At 34.6% G+C, this 20,723-nt stretch overlaps 1 protein-coding gene across 1 annotated transcript in view; it reads right to left on the reverse strand.

Annotated features, from left to right (window-relative positions):
• The window catches only part of LOC125410265 (protein PPP4R3C1-like), a 34,412-nt gene extending 14,811 nt beyond the window's left edge, over positions 1 to 19,601 (reverse strand). Inside the window, exon 1 of the mRNA XM_048449729.3 lies at positions 19,540 to 19,601. The gene's annotated coding sequence lies outside the window, so the exon portion shown is untranslated. The remainder of the gene's footprint in view (positions 1 to 19,539) is intronic.
• Between the last annotated feature and the right edge of the window lie 1,122 nt (positions 19,602 to 20,723).

Here is a 20,723-nt window from a genome sequence, read left to right on the forward strand (position 1 = left end):
TACTTTGTAAGGCGCAGCATTCACTATGAATATAAGCTCTTTTAGTTTTATATTAGTAACATCAAATGGTAAAGCTAATATTTCATTATTGATGAAAAAGTCTATAATAATAAAGATATGGGGGCCAGGCTTCAAAATATGATAAAGTGCTTAGGAATTTGTTCCAAATTATCATTGTCATCCACGATGAAAAGCTGAGAATGACAGGCTGTTTGATATGATAAAACTTCCTTCTCATAAAATTTTACTTACAAAAGGATTTCTGACTGAAGTGCCATAGGATCATGATAAAGAACATAAGACGGGAAGTGCACCCAAGTAAATTTATAAAGCATTAACATACAAGATAGCTGATATTTATCATACATTTAGATGCTAATGTAACCAGCAAGATCACATCAGCTCCAGAAGCAGATGTTAGAAGACTGCTGTGTGATTGGTCATCTATGCTTTTCATCAAGCAAATTCATCCTTTAAAGAAAGTATGAGGCAAATGGTAAGATATGATTAGGGAAAGCCTAAAAATTCATATTAACTTCGTCTTACCTCTGAAAATACTTACTCACACTTCAATTATACATTAATATACAAATGCTGTTACTTTTTTCCTTGGCTAATAGCTTTAAAATATTTTCAAGTATCCAAATCAACAGTATGTCAAAATATAAAATTAGGTTCAATAATATGCAAATGTTCCTGAGATATTCAAATGATTTGAAAATATTCTTAAATATTAAATGAAAGGTGTTGAAAATAGCAAAAAGACATTCAAAACTCAAATGTTAATCTTTCTAGTCCAAATCATCTACCAACTTAGATGTTCAAAATATTAATATTTAATATTAACAATATTTTCAAGAGATGATCAAGTAACCTTCAATATAACACTTCCCAGAACAAAGAAAATAAAATGTGAACTGAAATGTTTGGTTCTCCTATATTTAAGTTATTAAAAATTCTTTTGAAGGTTGATTTATACTAACTATACCATTTTAAAGTCTAGAATAATATCAAACTAAATGAAAAGAACAAGCATTGTTACTGTATTTTTGAATTTGAGAAAAATACTATTACATTTATTGTTCTGAGTTGGATTCTCTGAAGGCACTTTCTATTAGCGATTAGGAAGCAGGTGTTTATTAAGACAGAGAGATAACTTGAACTGTGATTTAGGGAGCTATGGCGTGATTGATGGCTTTCCTAGTGTCTCACGAAAAAACTATAATGGCTTTGCTTTTGTACTACTGTTTAGCTCAGTGAGGTATACTTGATCTCTTGAGAAGAATGTGACCTCCGATGAGACAGGTTTTGCAGCAGATTGAGTACCTTCAGAGTTGAGTTATATGTCCTTCTTTGAAAGTGGATCTGGATGTCACATATTAGTCTATATCAGAATCACATTTTATGTCACAGAGACCTTTTTTCGCATTAGGGGAAAGATCTAGATAATTACAATGACTACTTTTGGCTTTGGGGAAGCTTAGAAGAAGATCAATAAGGCAAACAGTAGTTCCCCTGCTACATTTAGATACTCAATTACAGTTACTAGACAGCTCCTGCTTCCAATTTCACTTTAAATAACCCTACCATTTGCTGACATGTAAACTAAAATTTTTACCCCTTAGTTTATTGTCTAGCCACTCTTTACTTCTCACAACAGGGTAGCCATTCTTTCCCCTTTACAGTTACATTTGGACAAGTAGGTAAGATGAAGTACTCATGTGCAGTACCTGGATTTTACACATTTGTAAACAGAGGCTGCACTTTGATTTCCCGGCTGCTCAAACCTGGATAATCTCACAGAAACTATATTAATTAGAACATTATTTGCTCAACAGTTCAGCCATATTCCTTGCTAGCTCTTATATCTTAAATTAAACCATTTCTATTAATCTGTGTATCACCATGAGGCTGGGGCTTACTGGTAAGGGCCTGGTGTGTTGCTCCTTAGACAGTTACATGGCATCTCCTTGACTCCACCTATTCTCTCTATATATTTCTGTTTGATTTTTCCACCTGGCTTTACTCTGCTAAGCCATTGGCCAGAAAAACTTTATTCATCAACCAATAAAAGAAACACATATACAGAAGGTCACCCCACATTATATCCTCTTTTTTTCTAATTAAAAAGTTTTTGCTTATCCTATAAAGCATATTGCAGATCTGCCACACAATCCTAAAGGACAGGCAGTTAAAGAAAGAGCAAGTAACTCAAAAGGATATGTTAAGTAAACAGAAAGGGATGACATATACCACCAGAAATAGAATGCATAATGCTTTATTAACTTTGAATTTTCTAATTGCTAATGTGAAAGGAGCAACAGCTGCAGACACACATTGGATGGTAGAAAAAAAACTATGAAATTAAATCAGCCAATGTACTTTAAAGATGTGCTGACTTCAGAATGGAAACCACAACATGTGTTATGTTGGGCAAGGGGTCTTCCTTTTGTTTCCACAGGAGAAGAAAGCTATGAACATCATCAAAATTGATAAAGATTTGATCTGATCAAGAGACGACTCCTCTTCATTAGAAGAGATGATAGTTCATCAAACATCATGGCCTTTTAATCTGAACTAACCAATAAAAACAACACATATAGAGAATACCATCCCACATTACACACATGTGCCTGCTGTTTAAGCAGCATTGTTTCTTATGATAGCAGGTATTTCTTCTCGTAAAAAGTGACCATTTTTGCTTTTGTCACATTGTAGTTTATAGTTCAATAGGAATCCTACTGTGTTAGTGGAAAATTTGTGTTCTTTTCTAACAAAACTCTGCCTAACCATGCAGAGTTCAGAGTTGTAGAATTACAGAAAACACAAGCTTACAGTGAGTCAGTAAGGAAAATGACAAGTGGATACAAATTGCTGATTTCATTTCTTGGTTCCCAAGTTGTCTGCATACTAGCAAGAAAACTACATAAAAAATTGTTAATTTGGAATATATACATTATCCTGGAGGTTGTGGGCTTAAGCCTCAACTGCCTTCAGCAAGCTGTTCCAATACTACATGGGAATAGAAGTTTCCTGATTATAAAATATAAAATATGACTGATGTACTATGATATGATCTGTGATGTGATTACTACAATCAACAGTCCAATCTCATGCCACCTTTACTATGAATATGTATCTCTTGTCTACAACTACATTATGTGTAATCACCATTTTCGGTACTAATATAACCCCTTGGACAGTGGTGCTGGATGAAGCCTTGCATAAAGCAAATACAAAGCAGTACCCCAACTAAGTATCTGTTATGAAAATGAAGTACTTGCCATAATGAAGGAGCCTAGTGTGACCCAATAGCCACCAAGTGACAAATTATATTTCTTTTTTTAAAAAATATTTTTTTATTCATACAATGTTCTGCTAACATGTGTACACCAGAACAGGGCACCAGATCTCATTATAGATGGTTGTGAGCCACCATGTGGGTGCTGGGAATTGAACTCAGGACCTCTGAAAGAGCATCTGGTGCTCTTAACAGCTGAGCCATTTCTCCAGCGTGACAAATTATATTTCTTAAGGGACAAGAATATACTAAGGCTAATAACAGGTTTGGCCATCATTGGCTCCAGTAAGAAGGGCAATCTTGATCAATGGGAGTTCATGTTTTTAACTAAAATCAGAATTAGTCTCTTCTGTGGCTATGTTGTTGAAGTAGCTTTTCTTCAAGCACTAGCCATTGATAACAGGTACTTATTAACCTAAAGTGGCCAGAAGCTTTTCTGCTTAGTTTTATTTCCATGAAGGGTGATATCTGTTATATGTTAGCCCAAGATTCAATAATTCACACTTTATAATACCCTCTTTGTGTCCATTTATTTGTATATATGTCAAAGTTCACTTTTTTTAACCCCTTTATCTTTCTCCACCTAGCCAACTGACAAGTCACTAGACATCAACTTTCTATAATATCTTTCTCAGAAAAAAACATGGTTTCACCACAGCCACAGCAAAACTCTCTTTAAACTATAATGTTATACAAGAAAATACCACTTTATTGATAGAAGAAATGAATTCTGATCAAGTAGAAGATTGCCACTATCTACTGTCTACTGAAGTGCTTTTATGTTCCTCATGGAAGAATTTCAGGTGGATCTCCTTAAGCCCTACATATTAACTTGACAACTATCCATTAAATGTAGGAGACTATAATTCATCAACCACTCACTCTTATTTGTGTCTACATACTAAGCTAATCTATGTGTAAATGAATCTTGCTACTTTCCTTAAGCTATTAATATAAAATTCTCCTATGTATTCACAGGAGTGACATTTATGGAGCAGTGACAGTTTGTGTGGCAGTGTGAAAAACCTGCCAAGGATCTTGCTTGCTTCCACTACTACTTATCTCAAAATAATACATCAGTACCACCTTACATTTAAATATTATTGGATAAACAAAACCTTAATATTTAGTGATTTTCACATATCCTAACTTATGACAAATTGGTCTGATTACATGGCCAATTAGCATCCTATAAACAATCACTGCATTTGAATAAGAGGTCAGTAGAACAGTAGAAACTATTTTCCAGAAGACTGTACTTATGGATGGCATACCCTTGTTTCCAAACCCAGAGACATCGTATGGTGATCTTCTTACTAGATTACTGTCCCATTCTCAGTGCTTCTGTTGTGATAATTAATACCTGGTAAATATTATAATCTAACTAAGAAGACTATAACCACTATGGCAGGGGAATCATAGTTTTAAAGATAGTTTTAAACCACAGGTTTAAGGAAGACCCTGATATTAATCCACACACCTATAAACACGTGATTTTGGGTAAAGAAACCAAATTGTACAATGGGGGAAAAGCATCTATAACAAATGGTTCTGACAGAATTGGATGTCAAGATGCAAAAGAATGCAAAGAAATCCATATGTACCCCATGCACAAAACTCACTCTAGCCCAAATGGATCAAAGACATCAACATAAATCCAGATACACTGAACTTAATGGAAGAGAAAGTGGGACGTAGCCTTAAGGGCATGGTCATAGGAGATCACTTCCTAAATAAAATACCAGTAGCACAGACACTGAGAGCAACAATTAATAATTGGGACCTACTGAAACTAACAAGCTTCTGTAAGGCAAAGGACACAGTCAATAAGACAAAAAAGCACCCCACAGAATGGGAAAAGATCTTTATCAACCCCACAACAGATAGAGGACCAATCTCTAAAATATATTTAAAAATCAAGAAACTAGACATCAAAATACCAAAAAAATCAATTTAAAAGTGGAGCACAGATCTAAATAGAAAATTCTCAACAGAATAAAATCAAACAGCTGAAAGACATTTAAGGAATTGCTCAACATCATTAGCCATCAGGAAAATGCAAATCAAAATGACTCCGAGATACCATCTTAAACCTGTCACAATGGCTAAGATAAAAAATACTGATGACAATTCATGCTGGAGAGGATATAGAGTATGGGGAATACTGCTCCATTGCTAGTGGGAGTGCAAACTTGTACAGCCGCTTTGTAAATCAGTATGACAGTTTCTCAGAAAATTGAGAATCTATCTAAAGACCCAGTAATACTACTCTTGGGCATATACCCAGAGGATGAACAATCATACCACAAGGACCTTTGCTCAACTATGTTCATAGCAGAATTATTTGTAATAGCCAGAACCCAGAAACAACCTAGATGCCCCTCAACCGAAGAATGGATATAGAAAATGTGGTAAATTTACACGAAGGATAATTTCTCAGTGGTTAAACAAAGAAAATGACATCTTGAAATTTGCAGGCAAATGAATGGAACAAAAACAAACAAACAAACAAAAAAACCAGCTTAAGTGAGGTAACCCAGACCCAGAAATACAAGCACCAAACATAGTATGTGCTCAATCTTCAGTGGATATTAGACATAAAGCAAAGTATAACCAGACTTCAAAACACAATCCCAGAGAACCTAAGCAAAATCGAGGTTCCTAGGAGGGACACACAGAGGGCTCCAGCAAGGGAAAATATTTAAGATCTCCTGGGTAAACTGGGCTGTGGTAGAAGGGAGGGGATAGGGAATGGTAACATGAGGGTTCAAGATGGCTATGGCAGGGGATGCATAGCAAGAGAGAGTGATGAAAGAGATACCTTGATAGACAAAGTCATTATGCAGTTAGTGAGAAAGCTGGTGCTAGGGAAATTCCCAGGAATCCACAAGGATTGCCTCATTTAAAACTCCTAGTAACTGTGGAAAGAGTGCCTCAAAATGCCTTTCCTCTATAATCAGATTAGTGACTATCCTAACCATCATCTTAGAATGTACATTCACTAACTGATGGAAGCAGATGGAGTGATCCACAGTCAAGCACTGGGCTGAGTGCTTGAAGGTTAGTTGAAGAGAGGGAGGAAGGCTCATATGAGTAAGGTGCTTCAAAATCATTGCTGGGAAAACCACAGAGACAGCAAACCCGAGATAGTGGAAACTCACAGACTCCAAACTGAAAGCTGGGGAACCTGCATGGAACCGAACTAGGCCCCCTGGATGTGTGTGACAGTTATGTGGCATGGTTGGGGAGCCTGGCATTAGGACCACGACTCATCCAGGGTGCATGAACTGGCTTTTTGGAGCCCATTCTCTATGATGGAATATATTGCTCAGTCTTGATGAGGGGGAGGGGTTTGGTCCTGCCTCAACTTGGTATGCCAGAATTTGTTGACTGCCCAAGGGAGGCTTTACCTCCTCTAAGGAGTGGATGGGGTTGGGATAGGAGGTGGGGAACAGGAAAAGTGGAGGGAGGGCGGACTGGGGTTGGTATGTAAAATGAAAAAAAATTAAATAAAAAGAAGTTAATATTTCATGTCATAAACTATCTGGGTGAAAAAAGTACCCAGAAAGGGTAGAATATGTGGTTTTTGGAATCTGAATAGATAACTCGTGTATTAAATTACAGGAGATGTCTAAGCATGGGAATAAAGGACTCTAATTTAATAGATATAATAGGTTATGAATCTTTTTAGAGTTTATTTCTATTTCTGGAGTTTGTGCTCTCCCCAAAAGTCTGTATATTAGCATTTGTACATATTACCAAATAGGTCAGCTGTTTTTTACACTTTCATATTCAATTATTAGTTATTGTCCCTCATCTTTTTGATCTTCTGTAAAGCCTCAGTTATATTTAGCTTGAATAATCCAACTTCATTATTTTCTTTAAATAAGAAAACTTGACCCTGTTCTCAAGACATAGTGAGTTTAAACTTCTTACAGCTTTGTCAAGATATTGATCACATATCATATAGAATATAATTTTACTACATTCAGTCTTGCACAGTGATCATTATCATATAAATTTATAACACTTTCGATTTCCTTGAAAAATGTATATTTATTAATAGCATCTTTATTCTCTTTCTTAGCAAACCATTAATTAACATTGTAGCTTTGGATTTGCTAAATCTGGGTGCTTTTATGAAAGGAATAATCAGATGATTCTGTGATTTTTTAATGAATTATTATTATTTCAAATTTTACCAATGTGCCAATATTTCATATATTTTAATCTGCAGCCATTTTCAGTTCCATAAACATAGGGTATTTTATTTTCCTATTCACTGGATTTATGGGCCATTTTTATAGATAATTAAATATTATAACACTTGAGATATTATGAACAATATTTTCCTTTTTGTCTTTCAAATAATTATTTCTATGTAAGTTTTCATATAAAAATATTTAATTTGCTAGATTTATTCACCCATAAGTGGAATTAAAGACAATATGGAGCTGTAATGATACATTTTTTTCCTTAAAATATCTCTTGACACACAAAAGACTGATAATTTTCTGGACATTGCATGCAAGTACATAATACGGGATCATTTAAGATTATGTAGTTAAATAGGGTAGAATAGCTAGTTTAGTTAACTTGTCTTTAAGAGAACAATGTAACCAATCTCATGATATCTTATATCTCCCCTGCAGTCTTCTTTACAAACTAAGCCAAATACATTGTTTCATCTTAAGTTATGTAGTTCTTTATGTCCCTGACCCATAATAATGTATTTGCATGTAGTTGTAATCATTTGCTTAGAACAGCATACAGGTCAAAAACCAACCTTAGACAATAAATACCCACAAAAATGTTACAAAAAATCTGAGCTATAACTTGATAACATCTATTTTCAGTGATGTTTGCTATTTATCAGGGTCAGTAAAGTGAAATTCTTTTAAACTGTTCTGTAAATTTCTTCATTCCTTTCCCATGTTGTCCTGGCTCTTTTTATGTCAACTTGACACAAGCTAGACTCATCTGAGAGGAGTGAACTTCAACTGAGAAAATTCCTACTTAAGATGAGGCTGTAGGGCATTTTCTTAATTAGTGACTAATATGGAAGGGCCACTACTAGGCTGGTGGAGGTAACATAAGAAAGCAGGTCAATGGAACACGAGGAGCAAGCCAGTAAGTAGTGTTCCTCCATGGCCTCTGCATGAGTTCCTTCCTCCAAGTTCCTGCCTTGAAAACTTGCCCTGACTTCACTGAATGGTGGACTGTTACCCAGAAAACATAAGATGAAATAAACATTTCTTCCACAAGTTGCTATTGGTCATGGTGTTTTATCACAGCTAGAGAAAGCCTTACTGAGACACATACCATGTTTTCTATGTTGTTCAGTCACTACAAAGCAAAACACTTTATTAGGGACAGACACAGATACACACACACACACACACACACACACACAGAGAGAGAGAGAGAGAGAGAGAGAGAGAGAGAGAGAGAGAGAGAGAGAGAGAGAGAATAGGTACTAGGAACAGACACAGGCATGACTGATAGGCGTTAGAACCAGACACAACAGACAAATTATAGATGGGCTAGTAATCACAAACTAGGACAGTAGCGAGGCAGATTAAGAGAAGTGGAAAATTCAAATATGGTCTCACTCTTGGTTGAAGTAATCCAAGAGGAAGTTGCTTTGTTTTTATTACTTAATGCAATGTCCATGTAGTTTTGTGCCCTCCGAGTTTATCTTTAATTATTAACTGATGCATAGTTCCATCACGGCTAGGATTTTAAAGAGCCGTTTTCTTAAATGATTGTACCATTTTACGTTTTTCTCAACAAAGGAGGTGGAGAACAATATTTTTTAAAATACATTTAAGCATTCGTTATTGTCTGTCATTTAATTAGAATCATACTAGTGGCTCAAAATAACAGTTTATTGTGGTTTCCCTATGCATTACTTGATGATTTACAATGTTATATTTGTATGTAACCAATTATACTTTTGTTTGATATTTTCCTGATTAGTATTAAAATTCAAATATAATGTTTGCTAATAACTATCTAGCAATAGTTAATAAAAATAAGAGGCCATGAATATGAAAGAGAGCAAGGAGGCATAAATAGGAAGATTTGGAGAGAAACAAGAGAAGGATAAAATGGTGTAATTATATTATAATCTCAAAAATTAAAATTAATTATTAAAAAAGTTAAAGCATAAAAAGAACCAAAATATTTTCCTGACATACCACTATTGGGTGTCTACCTACTCAACAGAGTAGAAGTCAGCATATCACACAGATAAAGGCACATCCATGTTTATTGTAATCCTCTTCACAGTAGGAAATTATGGTATTAACTGATATGTACACCAATACATGAATAGATAAAGAATTTGTAGTATGGAAACATCATAGACTCATAAGCCTACAAAGAAACAGGGAACTTCATCACATTCAGAGTAGATAAAACTGAAAATGAGTATGCCAAGCAAAAATAAGATAAACTAAGAAAAACAAGTGTCACATATTTCCTGTCAAGTGTGATGTGTGTGTGTGCAACTTCACTCCCTCTCAAATTAATAGTGCCTTACTATTTAATAAATATTGCTACATATATATGGACACAAATGTATAAATACAACTGAAATCACTTTAATATTGTTTATACCATATGTATGTGTTTTTAAGGCCAACAACTTGAGATTGAATAACCAATTAAGGTCCTTATTTCTGAATAAGACTGATTCTTCCTCTCTGAGCAGCTATTAATTGCCTATAGTTCCTCTTGGTGTGAAGTCTTTTGAGGTTTCCTTCAAGCACACTGACATCAATTGACCTCTCTTTTCAATCTTATTTAGGAACAAAACATTGATGCTATTTCCTTGGTGTAGATTGTCTGCCTTTTCTGAGAGATGCTATCTCATAGGAGACATTCTAGACCCCTAGCTCTAATCATCCTTCCATCCCTTCTTCAGTGATGGTACCTGACCCACATGTGTAGGACTTGTGCTGTTAGGAATTTAAATCAGGATTGGGAGTTAACGTTTACCAAATGTGTCAAATGTTTGTTCTGCATTGATTTTGATGACCATATCTTGGTTTTTATTTTAGTTTTGTTAGTATATTCTATCACATTTGTTGATTTATGTCTGTTAAAACATTCTCATATCCAGGAAGGAACTCTATTTGGTTGTGATGTATGAATTTTTAAATGTGCTGTTGAAATCAATTTGCTGGATTTTTACATTTGTGATTATCATGGAAATGGATCTGCAGTTTTCTTTTTCAGCATTTCCCTGTCTTTGGCATTTGGTAATACAAACCTGAAAGAATGGGTTTTGGAATGGGACCTTATATTCTATTCTATTAGGAGTTCAATCATTTAAAATGAATTGATTTTGAAAGTTTTGTTATAAAACCATCTTGCTTTGTATCTTTCTATTTTGTGATATTTTATTAGTTAACAAATCTCCTAATTTATTGTTTTTTATTACTTTTCAATTCAACCTTGGTAGATTGAATGTTTTCAAAAATTAAAACAAAAAACAAGATATCACATTATTGACATGTATATATATTTATATTTCACTAATCTATTCTTTATTTATTTATGGTTTTATTTATTAATGACCATGTATATGCATATTTTTATTTTACATGTGTATGGTAGACCATTTTCCATAATGTGTATTTCAGAAGGTATCTGGTGCAGGTGATCCTCTCCTTCTACCATTTGGACCCCAGGATTTAACTCAGATATGAGACATGACACTCAAGTGTCTTCATGTAGTGAACCACATGTCTGGACCCTATCAAATTCTTCTTACTTTTGAAGCACACATTAAAAACACATTAAAATTTCTCCTCTTTTATTTCTCATTTTATTTGATTCTTCTCTATTTTGTCATTAAGTAGTCTCAAGAGCCATCATCAGTTTGGGGTTGCTATTATTTTTAGAGTTTAAGAAACAAACTTTTAGTTTTATTGACCTTTTTCTAATTATCTTTGTGTCCTTTAATTATTTTATTCATTCTCCAAATACTGCACTTAGTATGATTTTTAATAGTTTTTTAAGATGTTTATATTTTTTCCATTATTTTATTTTTCTTTTTTCTTATTTTTTTATTTTATCTATTTTTCCTGAAAAAAAAATAGATTCTTCTCTCATACAATATATATATATATAGAGAGAGAGAGAGAGACCACAGTTTCCCCTCCCTCCACTCCTTCAAGTTTCTTCCCCCTATCCTTTCCTCCCAGATCCACTCTTTCTCTGTTTCCATTCAGAAAAAAAAAAAACTCAGCCCTCCAACAGAAAACCACCAAACATAGCAAAACAAGATACAATAAGACAAGGCAAAAGTCTTCATATCAAGGCTGGATGAGGAAATCCAACAGGAGGAAAAATGTCCCAAGAGCATGCAGAATGTTCAGGGATACATCAGCTCCCACTCTTAGCAGTTATAAACTATACACAAGCTAACAGCCATAACATATACACGGAGGATCTTGTGCAGACCCATGTCTCTGTGAGCCCATGTGAGCCTTACTTAGTTGATTCTGTGGGCCATGTTCTTCATCCCCTCTGATGCCCACAGTCTTTCCTTTCCCTCTTCTGCTGCATTCCCTGAGCTCCAAGAGGAAGGACTAAATGTGCATCTCTAATTTTGACTGTCTCTCTCTTTCTGGCTAATTTTTGGCTGTGGGTCTCTTCATCTGCTCCCATAAGCTGCCAGAGGATGTCTCTCAGATGATGACTGGACAAGGCAACAGTCTATGAGTATAGTTTAGCACAATATCATTAGGAATAATTTCATTTTAATTTAGTCTGACATGTATGGTCCTATCCTAAGTCTTTAGGCTTACAGAGTCTCCACTTTGTGTAAGTGTAGGACATGGGTTCCCTCTTGTAGTTTGGTCCTCAAGTTAAACCAGTCACTGGCTAGCTACTCCCATACATTCTGGGCCACCATTGCAGCAGCACATCTTGCAGGACAGACACACTGAATTCAAGGATTTCTGGCTGGGTTGGTATTTGGATTTTCCTTTCCGCAACCTGCAAAGTACCTTCCCATGCCAAAGAGACGGGAACATAGGGATGAAGGCTCCATGCAAGCATCAGCTCCACCTAAGTTCAATTAGTTGCGTGCCCCCCCCCTCAGTTTTCAGAGAGTGACCCTCTGTCCTAGCATCAGCCTGGGTTATTTATGGAACTTCACAGCATCAGTCAACAACTCAACTGAATGCAACATTGTCCGACCACGGGAAGTCTTGTTTGGCTTCCTATTGATGGCCAGTTGATACTCCATATCCTCCATTAATAGGAGGCCTCACTAGTATCACCCTCATAGGTTGCAAGAAGTTTTCATTGTAGTAGGTTTCTATACCTCCCCAAGCATCCTCCTCAATTTCAGCTATCTCACCTTGAACCCTCCTTCTCCATCCCTTTCTACTCCACTTGATCCATCCCACTCCTATCCCCACCTACCCCAAGTCCACCCACCAAGTCTCTTCTACTTCTCCTTCCCAAGGAGATCCATGTGTAACTTCTTAGGGCCCTCCTCTTTACCTAAGCTCTCTTGCACTATGGACTGTAGCTTGATTATCATTTAATTAACATCTTATATCCATTTATGAATGAATTAAGGTAGATATTTATTATTATAATTTCCCATTTGGATACCGTTTTCTTTCTCTTTTTCTTTCGTTCTTCTTTTTTTTCTTTTACTGAATCCCATGGTTTTCTATTTTTCTTTATCTTGCAATTTTAAATTTCCTTTAGGTTTCAAATTTGGCTCTATGGTGGTTCAATAATGTGCTATTTAGTTTCCATATGCTTTTGTCTATTTTATTTATTTATTAAAAATTTCCACCTCCTCCCTGCCTCCCTTTTCCCTCCCCCTCTCCACCTCCACCTCCCTCCCTAGTCCTAAGAGCAGTCAGGGTTCCCTGCCCCGTGGGAAGTCCAAGGTCCTCCCCCCTACATCCAGGTCTATATGCTTTTGTATTTCTGTTTTTATAACTGTTAAAATTTTCTAGGTCCATTTTATTGTTGTCAGAAAGGATATGTAGAATAATTTGTTCTTTTGACATGTGTTAAGACTTACATTGTGACCTAACCAGCAATATGTAGTGGATACTATTCCTTGTTCATTTTAGAAAGTTTTGGATATGTGATATTGATGTATCTCAGATATGTGAAGTTGATGTATCTCTTCTCCAGTGTCACTCTAGTTAACTTATTTTTAAATGATTTTCGTGCCTGGTTGCTCTGTTTGTTATGTTATAGGAATCATATTTAAATTCTTCACTATTTTCATATTGCAGTCAATCCTTGTCATCAGATCTGCCTGTGTTTGCTTATATATTTAAGTGCTCTGATGTGGGGTATATACTTATAATTGTTTCATCTTATTGAATTGAATTTTTTATCTTTGTATCATAACCTTACTTATCTCTGTAGATAGATTTTTTTTATTTCAAGTCTATTTTGTGTGATGTAAAAATTGCTACTCCTGCATATATCTTTTGTTATAGCAAAAACCTTTCTTTGAAACTAAGATTTATATCAAAACCAGAAAACTTAGAGCAGAAAACTCTAAGAAGCAATCTTCTCGATGCTTTTCAGAGAGAAAATGCTTTTTTAAATAATTTTTTCCCTTTAAGAAGCCAAGTTTCAATGTCTTTTAAATTCTGATCTACCTCTGCCATGACCTTTTAAGAGTTACTAAGCCTCAAACGGGATGTGAGTTAAAGACTTGTCTTTATATAAATAAGTTTTAAATGTCTGAATAGCCTAAATTAGTAAGCTATCGTCTTAGAGTACTTGCATTACATACCTATTTTTTTCTAATAGCACTGTATCTCAGATTTGACTCATGCTGAAAAGATAGTTCAGATGGTAAACCAACTATCTCAAGTGGTCCTCAGACCTCCACACCTGTGTCATGACATATAACTGTTCATAATTCATACAGAAATCAGCAAAATAAATATAAAAACTTCCCAAATCCTTAAATTCAATATGACTGCTAGAAACTAAGCTTGATATCGAAACACGTTCATGGCATTTTAATATAGTTAGGAAGGATATAAAGTTAGCATCAAGACACATGAGTTAGTTTGCACATAGTTTCTAATTTCTCTAATGCCAGCCCTTAAGCATTTGGAAATTAAATACATGGATATTAAATTTTGTTATCTCCTTTCAGTACTTTTGCTATCTGGACACCATGTTAATTCATTATCTATGAATTACATGCTAATTATTAACCCCTGTGTTATAAATTCAGTTGGGGTCTGTGCTTACAGTTCAGCTAGTACAATACTTGCCTAGCTTGCAAGAAGCTATAGGTTAGAATGCCAGCACTACGTTAAATGCACGTGGTGGTACAGGTCTGTAATTTCAAGCAGAGGTATAGCTGTTCAACTCTGATGAACGTAAATCATACTTAAAATAGAAGTAAGCCATTTCGAACTTATGTAAAATAAAAATTGTATGACTTAAAATGTGAACATATATTGACACATTTATAAAGAAAATATAAGACAGGACTTTCAAAATACTATACTTGCTTCTTTCTTACAATGTGAATTATCTTTGGTAAGTTTCTTAGAGTCTTGAAGTCTCACATATATGAAATGTATAAGAAAATCATGATCATCATCTCAGTCATTAGGATTAAAGTATAATATAGTTTACATCATTGTCAAGATTCAGCCATTATATGCCATTGATCAATTTTTAAAACTTTATCCTAAAATAGATATGGCACTTTGTATGTAGAATATTAAATGACAGAGTCACTGCCATTTCTCTCAGAAGTCTGTATTTTCAGAATCTCCTTTCTCATCACACCTTCAGGAACATGCTAATAAAAACAGAAAATCTAGTATTTCTATCCTTATGTATAATTCATTTATATTTTCCTAGTTTATCTTTCTAGATAGTGGTTCACACATATTCAATGAAGCATAAACTTGGAGAGAAAAAAGGTTGAGAGAGCAAATATACATTTTTGTGACTTAAAACCAGAAAGAGGCTTCAAACTAGAGTATCACCAAACAAAAAGTTGTAAAGTGGAAGCTAATTCAGCAGGTTGGAAGGGAGAGTGTCCACTGGGAATTCGTGAGCATATTTATTCGAGTTTTACTTCCATATTTATTGTGACTGAAAACACTTTTACAATATTTAAAAATCTAGCATATGCATGTTTTGTGTTAACTCTAAAACTGAAGGGAACCCTCTGAATCTATATAAGCAGACAAAATGAATATTCCATAATGAAAAAATAACTATGTGCCTGCAGTGGTCCATTTGTGGCTGTTTTCCCCAGGTGGAGAGATATTTATATATCATCTCTGTTACCTTTAAAAATTACTTATTAACTGGGCAGTAGTGGTGCATGCCTTTAATCCCAGCTCTCAGGAGGAGGAGGCAGGTGGATCTCTGTGAGTTCAAGGCCAGGCTGGTCTAGAAGAGCTAGTTCCAGAACAGCTAGGACTGTTACACAGAGAAACCCTGTCTTGAGAAACCAAAAGAAGGAGAAGGAAAAGAAGGAGGAGGAGGAGGAAAAGGAGGAGGAGGAGGAGGAGGAAGAGGAGGAGGAGGAAAAGACCTACTTATTTCACATCTTTTGTCTTCCCAAACAGGCTGCATTTTCTTTAAATTTTTTGACTGTAAAGGAGCTAAGTACAGAGAGATGTTTCATTGTATGGGCTGCTAGCATATATGTTCTAAAGGTATCATGACTTCCAAATTTGGGTCTAAGGATATGGTGCATTGGAAAAGAGGTTTTTATTTTGTTTTCACAGAGGATGAGACCCTGTGAATTCATTCTAGACCAATATGGTATGATAGACCACGCCCTCCTGAAAGGTGCTGTGAACACTCTCAAAAACTTACTTTGCTCAACTGCCGACTGAGATGACCCTAGCATACAGGATACACCATGAAAGACCTGATTAACAGCGTCCCCATACAGCACGAAACAGTTTAGAGAGAAAAAACTTTGCCCATATTCCCAAATATTGTTTATAAATGTTCTTTTACATTTAAAGGGGGATATGATATAGATATGGATAATTTGCATTGGTATGGATTTTGCTTTAGTGATATAAATTTAAGATCAATCTTGTTATATGTATATTTCTGCTCTTGATTAAGGTATTGTGATTGTGTACTTCATTTAAAAAATGTGATTTGTAATTAGTAAATATAGGTTGTTAATGGATAATCATCTATAATAGTCAAGTTTGTAGTCATGTTAGTTAGATTTTCTAGATGTGCATAGATATATTTCAGATAGGCACTCTTCATATCTTTCAAAGACTACAGAATATGGCATTTAAAATGTTTTTATAACTTAGGGCTTTTCATGACAATGAGATATGTCTGCTCCTGTCAGCACCGGCTACTTCAAGAGAAAGATGGGCATCAAAGAGGCTCCTTATGAAGTTGGTTAGTCATTTGGGCAAGAAATTGTTCTTGCGTGGACTGTTGTATAAACTGGACAGAAAGATCCTGCAGAGAGAGGACTGCTGAACTTGTCTAAAGGTGAGATGATCCTTCAGGGTTCTGCTTCAGAAAAGAGTCTGTGAGACATTCTGCAGGACACAGAAAAAGGTAACTGAATTGTCTTTGAAATTTCTTGCTTCATATAAAGGTCTGCTGGATACTATGGGCCTGTAGGCAAAAGATGGATGCCCTAATGGTACAGAATAACTTTGGGTGACTGTCCAGGCAGTGAGATGTCTCTGTCATTTCTAGAGTTTTGGAAGCTGCTTACAATGTACTTCCTGTTTACTTAGGTAATATTATATCCTTCTGGAGTCTTTGATAGAGTTGAATAGATAGATAGTTATAGTTTTCCTTTGTTATGATAAAAGATAAAATAGATATAAATATTATAACTGTAATTTTTGCTTGATAACTGTTTTGTTATATGTAATTTTACTATGTTTAAGTTAAAGCCTTCCTTTTTGTTTAAACAGAAAAGGGGAAATGGAACTGTAGTGGGGAGTGTGGGCCCCTTGTTCCATCCTGCCCAACTAGTTTATACCCCAAATAATCACACAGAAATTGTATTAATTAAATTACTGCCTGACCCATTATCTCTAGCCTCTTATTGACTAACTCTCACATCTTGATTTAATCCATTTCTAATAATCTGTATCACCACTTGACTGTGGTTTACCAGCATGAGTCTAACCAGCATCCATCTCCAGGCAAGAGAACCATGGCATCTGCAACATTGCCCTTCTTCCCAGAATTCTGTTCTGTCTTCCCCGTCTACCTGAGTTCCACCTTATCAACTAGGCCAAGGCACTTTCTTTAATAACCAATGAAAGCAACACAAATACAGAAGGACTTCCTACACTAGTAAACAATCTCAGAATTCTTAGAGCATAACAGCATAGTTTTCTTTCTCTTATTTTTACTCTGCTATTCATTTTGTTTTCCCCTTAACTTTACAATTAGGTAGTAAATTGTATTACACTATTCTACATAGCTAACAGTCAGTGAAAAATTATTTTTAAAGTACCTTGCTTCAAATTATTTGATTCCATAGTAGACAGAAATATCACATCTCTTTTTGATCTGGATTGACGTAAGCCATTTTTTCTAACTGCAGTTTTAAATAATCAACTCCCTGCTTTTCTTCTGAAACTAGCCTTGCACATACTTGAAGATGTCTATTAAGCTTAGATGGCTTCATTTATTATTGTTCAACAGCCTGAACTCCTTTACTTTTCAGGGGAATTAATTTGCTATCTTTCAATTTTTCCATATGATCATCTCTAGGTTTTTTCTAGTTTATTCAATAATTTTTACAAATGGAAAGTTTTAAACATTATATCTTGAAAGGTTCTGAAGAATAAAAGAAAACCTACCTTAGTTTCCATCTAAGGCCATTTCCTTTCAAAATAACAGGAATAATAACTTTTCTTTTGAGATCTAGTGGTTAGTTCCAAATTTGTTTCTGCCATAAATAATATAGATAAGATCACTATTTTATCTCATTCTTAATAAAAACACTAAGTACCATGTCCTGTATCTTTACATATATTTTTACTTATAAAAGTAAGGTTGTCGGGAGTGGAGAAATGGTTCAGTGGTTAAAAGCACTTGCTGCTCTGCAAAGATCTGTAGTTCCATTTCCAGGACTCATCTCAGGCTATTTAAATGCAGGGAACCTACTAACTTCTGTAATCTGTAAGCACCTGCATAGAAGTGCATTTACTCACCCTTGAACACACACATATAGCCATAATTTTTAAGTAATTATTTAAAAAGAAAACTGTAACAGTATGATAGAGTTCATTAAATATATATATATATGTATATATATATATATCTAAGAAGGAAAAAGTCAATATATTATATTCTTTATGTAATTATATAACATACCAGGATGTTTAGATGATCTACACGGGCTTTTTTGTATTGAAACTCATTTGATGCTTTCCTTCTTATATAGAGTCCTTATTTGACTATATTTTACTAAAATATTTGAAAGTCCTAAAACATAAAATATATAAGGAGTGTTTAGTCACTGCAGTTATTTATCTATTCAACGACTAAGGGTCAGTTCTAGAATGACCTTCCATTGAAATTAATCTCCCTCATTGTCAATATATTAGAATTAGGGACTATTTCCTGTGTTCCACTTATCTGCAGTTAAGAAATCAAAGCTTGGTTCCTATGGATTCAACTGTTTGGAAAAAATATCGTAAGTTATATTAGTATAACCACAAACACATATTCATCACCATGCAATAATAATGTAAGACTATTTTAACTTATGCTCTAAATCTTAGATTGATATTTACACTAATTTCCCTTCTTTTAAAAGATACAAAAATAAGAAAACAGATTTATAAGTAACCCTACACACATACACAGGACAAGGATTATTTTATTTTTTGTGAGTTTTTCAGTGTTTCAGTCAACTTTATCATGGTGGTCTCTGACTTACCAGGGAATTTAAAGGATAATAGGAGTGTCCTGACTAATACATACATTTGTTATTTCTTAACTATGGATATTATATAGAAAGCTGTAAAAATGATAAATGACATTCTGATATATATGTGTATTACTAGAATTAATGGCCTACAAATGGCTTTCACCCAGTGAAATTTTGTTAAAGTATTTATCATAATCCAGATCTAGAACTCAATGTTTTCCCTGTTTCTGTTCCATTACATTTAGAGATGTTAGTCCATGTAATGAAATTCCCAGGTTGTTTCAGAGTAAACATGAACACTGATCTCTTAATTTACCATGAGAAAACAACTGTCCACTTGATTAGAGAGTGAGTTTATCAGGCCAGCAAATTCTTTCCCTGTGGAAAATATCAAAAGACAGTCATCAATAATTAGAAAAGCCTAGTGATCAAGTCACCTGAATGACTCAAATATAATAGTCTCAAGCATATATGCCTCCTGCTGTGGCAACTCCTATCAGGACCTGTGAACCTTCCCTAAATCTTTATTAAATAAGGGGAAAAATCACTAAGAGTTGTTACTAGCAGGTAGAGTAGATGTTAAAGGGCTGTTGGGTTTGCACCCTTTATTAAGCTAGAAACATGGAGACAGAATTCTGAGTAACAAATGGTTAGAACCACTGCATAATTTAAAAATGTAGCAAAAAATTTAAAAGTAAGATTCATATATCAATACTAAAGTTAAACCTTGGAATATGAGTAAGGATAATTAACATCATAAATGAGCAGTACATTATTTGATTCAAATAGTTTGTATGAAAGAACATTATATATAAATCAAATTCTATGTGTGAAGAAACTTAAATAAAGAAGGTAGAGCAATTTTAGTTTATTAAAATCTAATAGTAAATAAAACTCTCCTATACTTCAATTTATTATGTGCAAATGATTATGAGATGTGTTTTTACAGTAGGAAAACTAAATGTATCAGTATTTCCACCTATTTAACATTTACAATCTAGGGACATAAAAGTATTTGATGAAACCAGCAAATATATTAAATCAAATTCATACGTAAATCCAATAATGTTGGATCACTGTAATAGCTAATTTTAAGTGTCCACGTGACTAATACAGTAAATATTCTGGGTTTTTCTGTGACAATTGTTCCAGAGAAGATTAGCATTTAATTTTGTTGACTGAGTGGAAAAATGTTGTCTCATTGTGAACAACATTCAATTGATCAAAGAGGTCAGATAAAACAAGAATAAGAAAATTCTCTCCTCCACTAACCCCCAATAACTGCCACAGATCTGAGTAAGACTTCTCTTTCTTGTAAATGTCAAGAATCTAGGATATCTGGACTTTGTATTCAAGTACCTCCCTATCAGATTTTCAGGCTTAGAGCTTGAGATTGAGATTTACATTATTGATTTTACTGGTTCTAAGCCTCAGATTTCAACAGACATGCTATCAGTATTCAAACATCTCCAGCTTTCATATAGCCAACTGTGAAATTTA

Source organism: Myodes glareolus, chromosome X (assembly GCF_982192425.1).
Source record: "Myodes glareolus chromosome X, mMyoGla1.1, whole genome shotgun sequence".
Lineage (NCBI taxonomy): Eukaryota > Metazoa > Chordata > Mammalia > Rodentia > Cricetidae > Myodes > Myodes glareolus.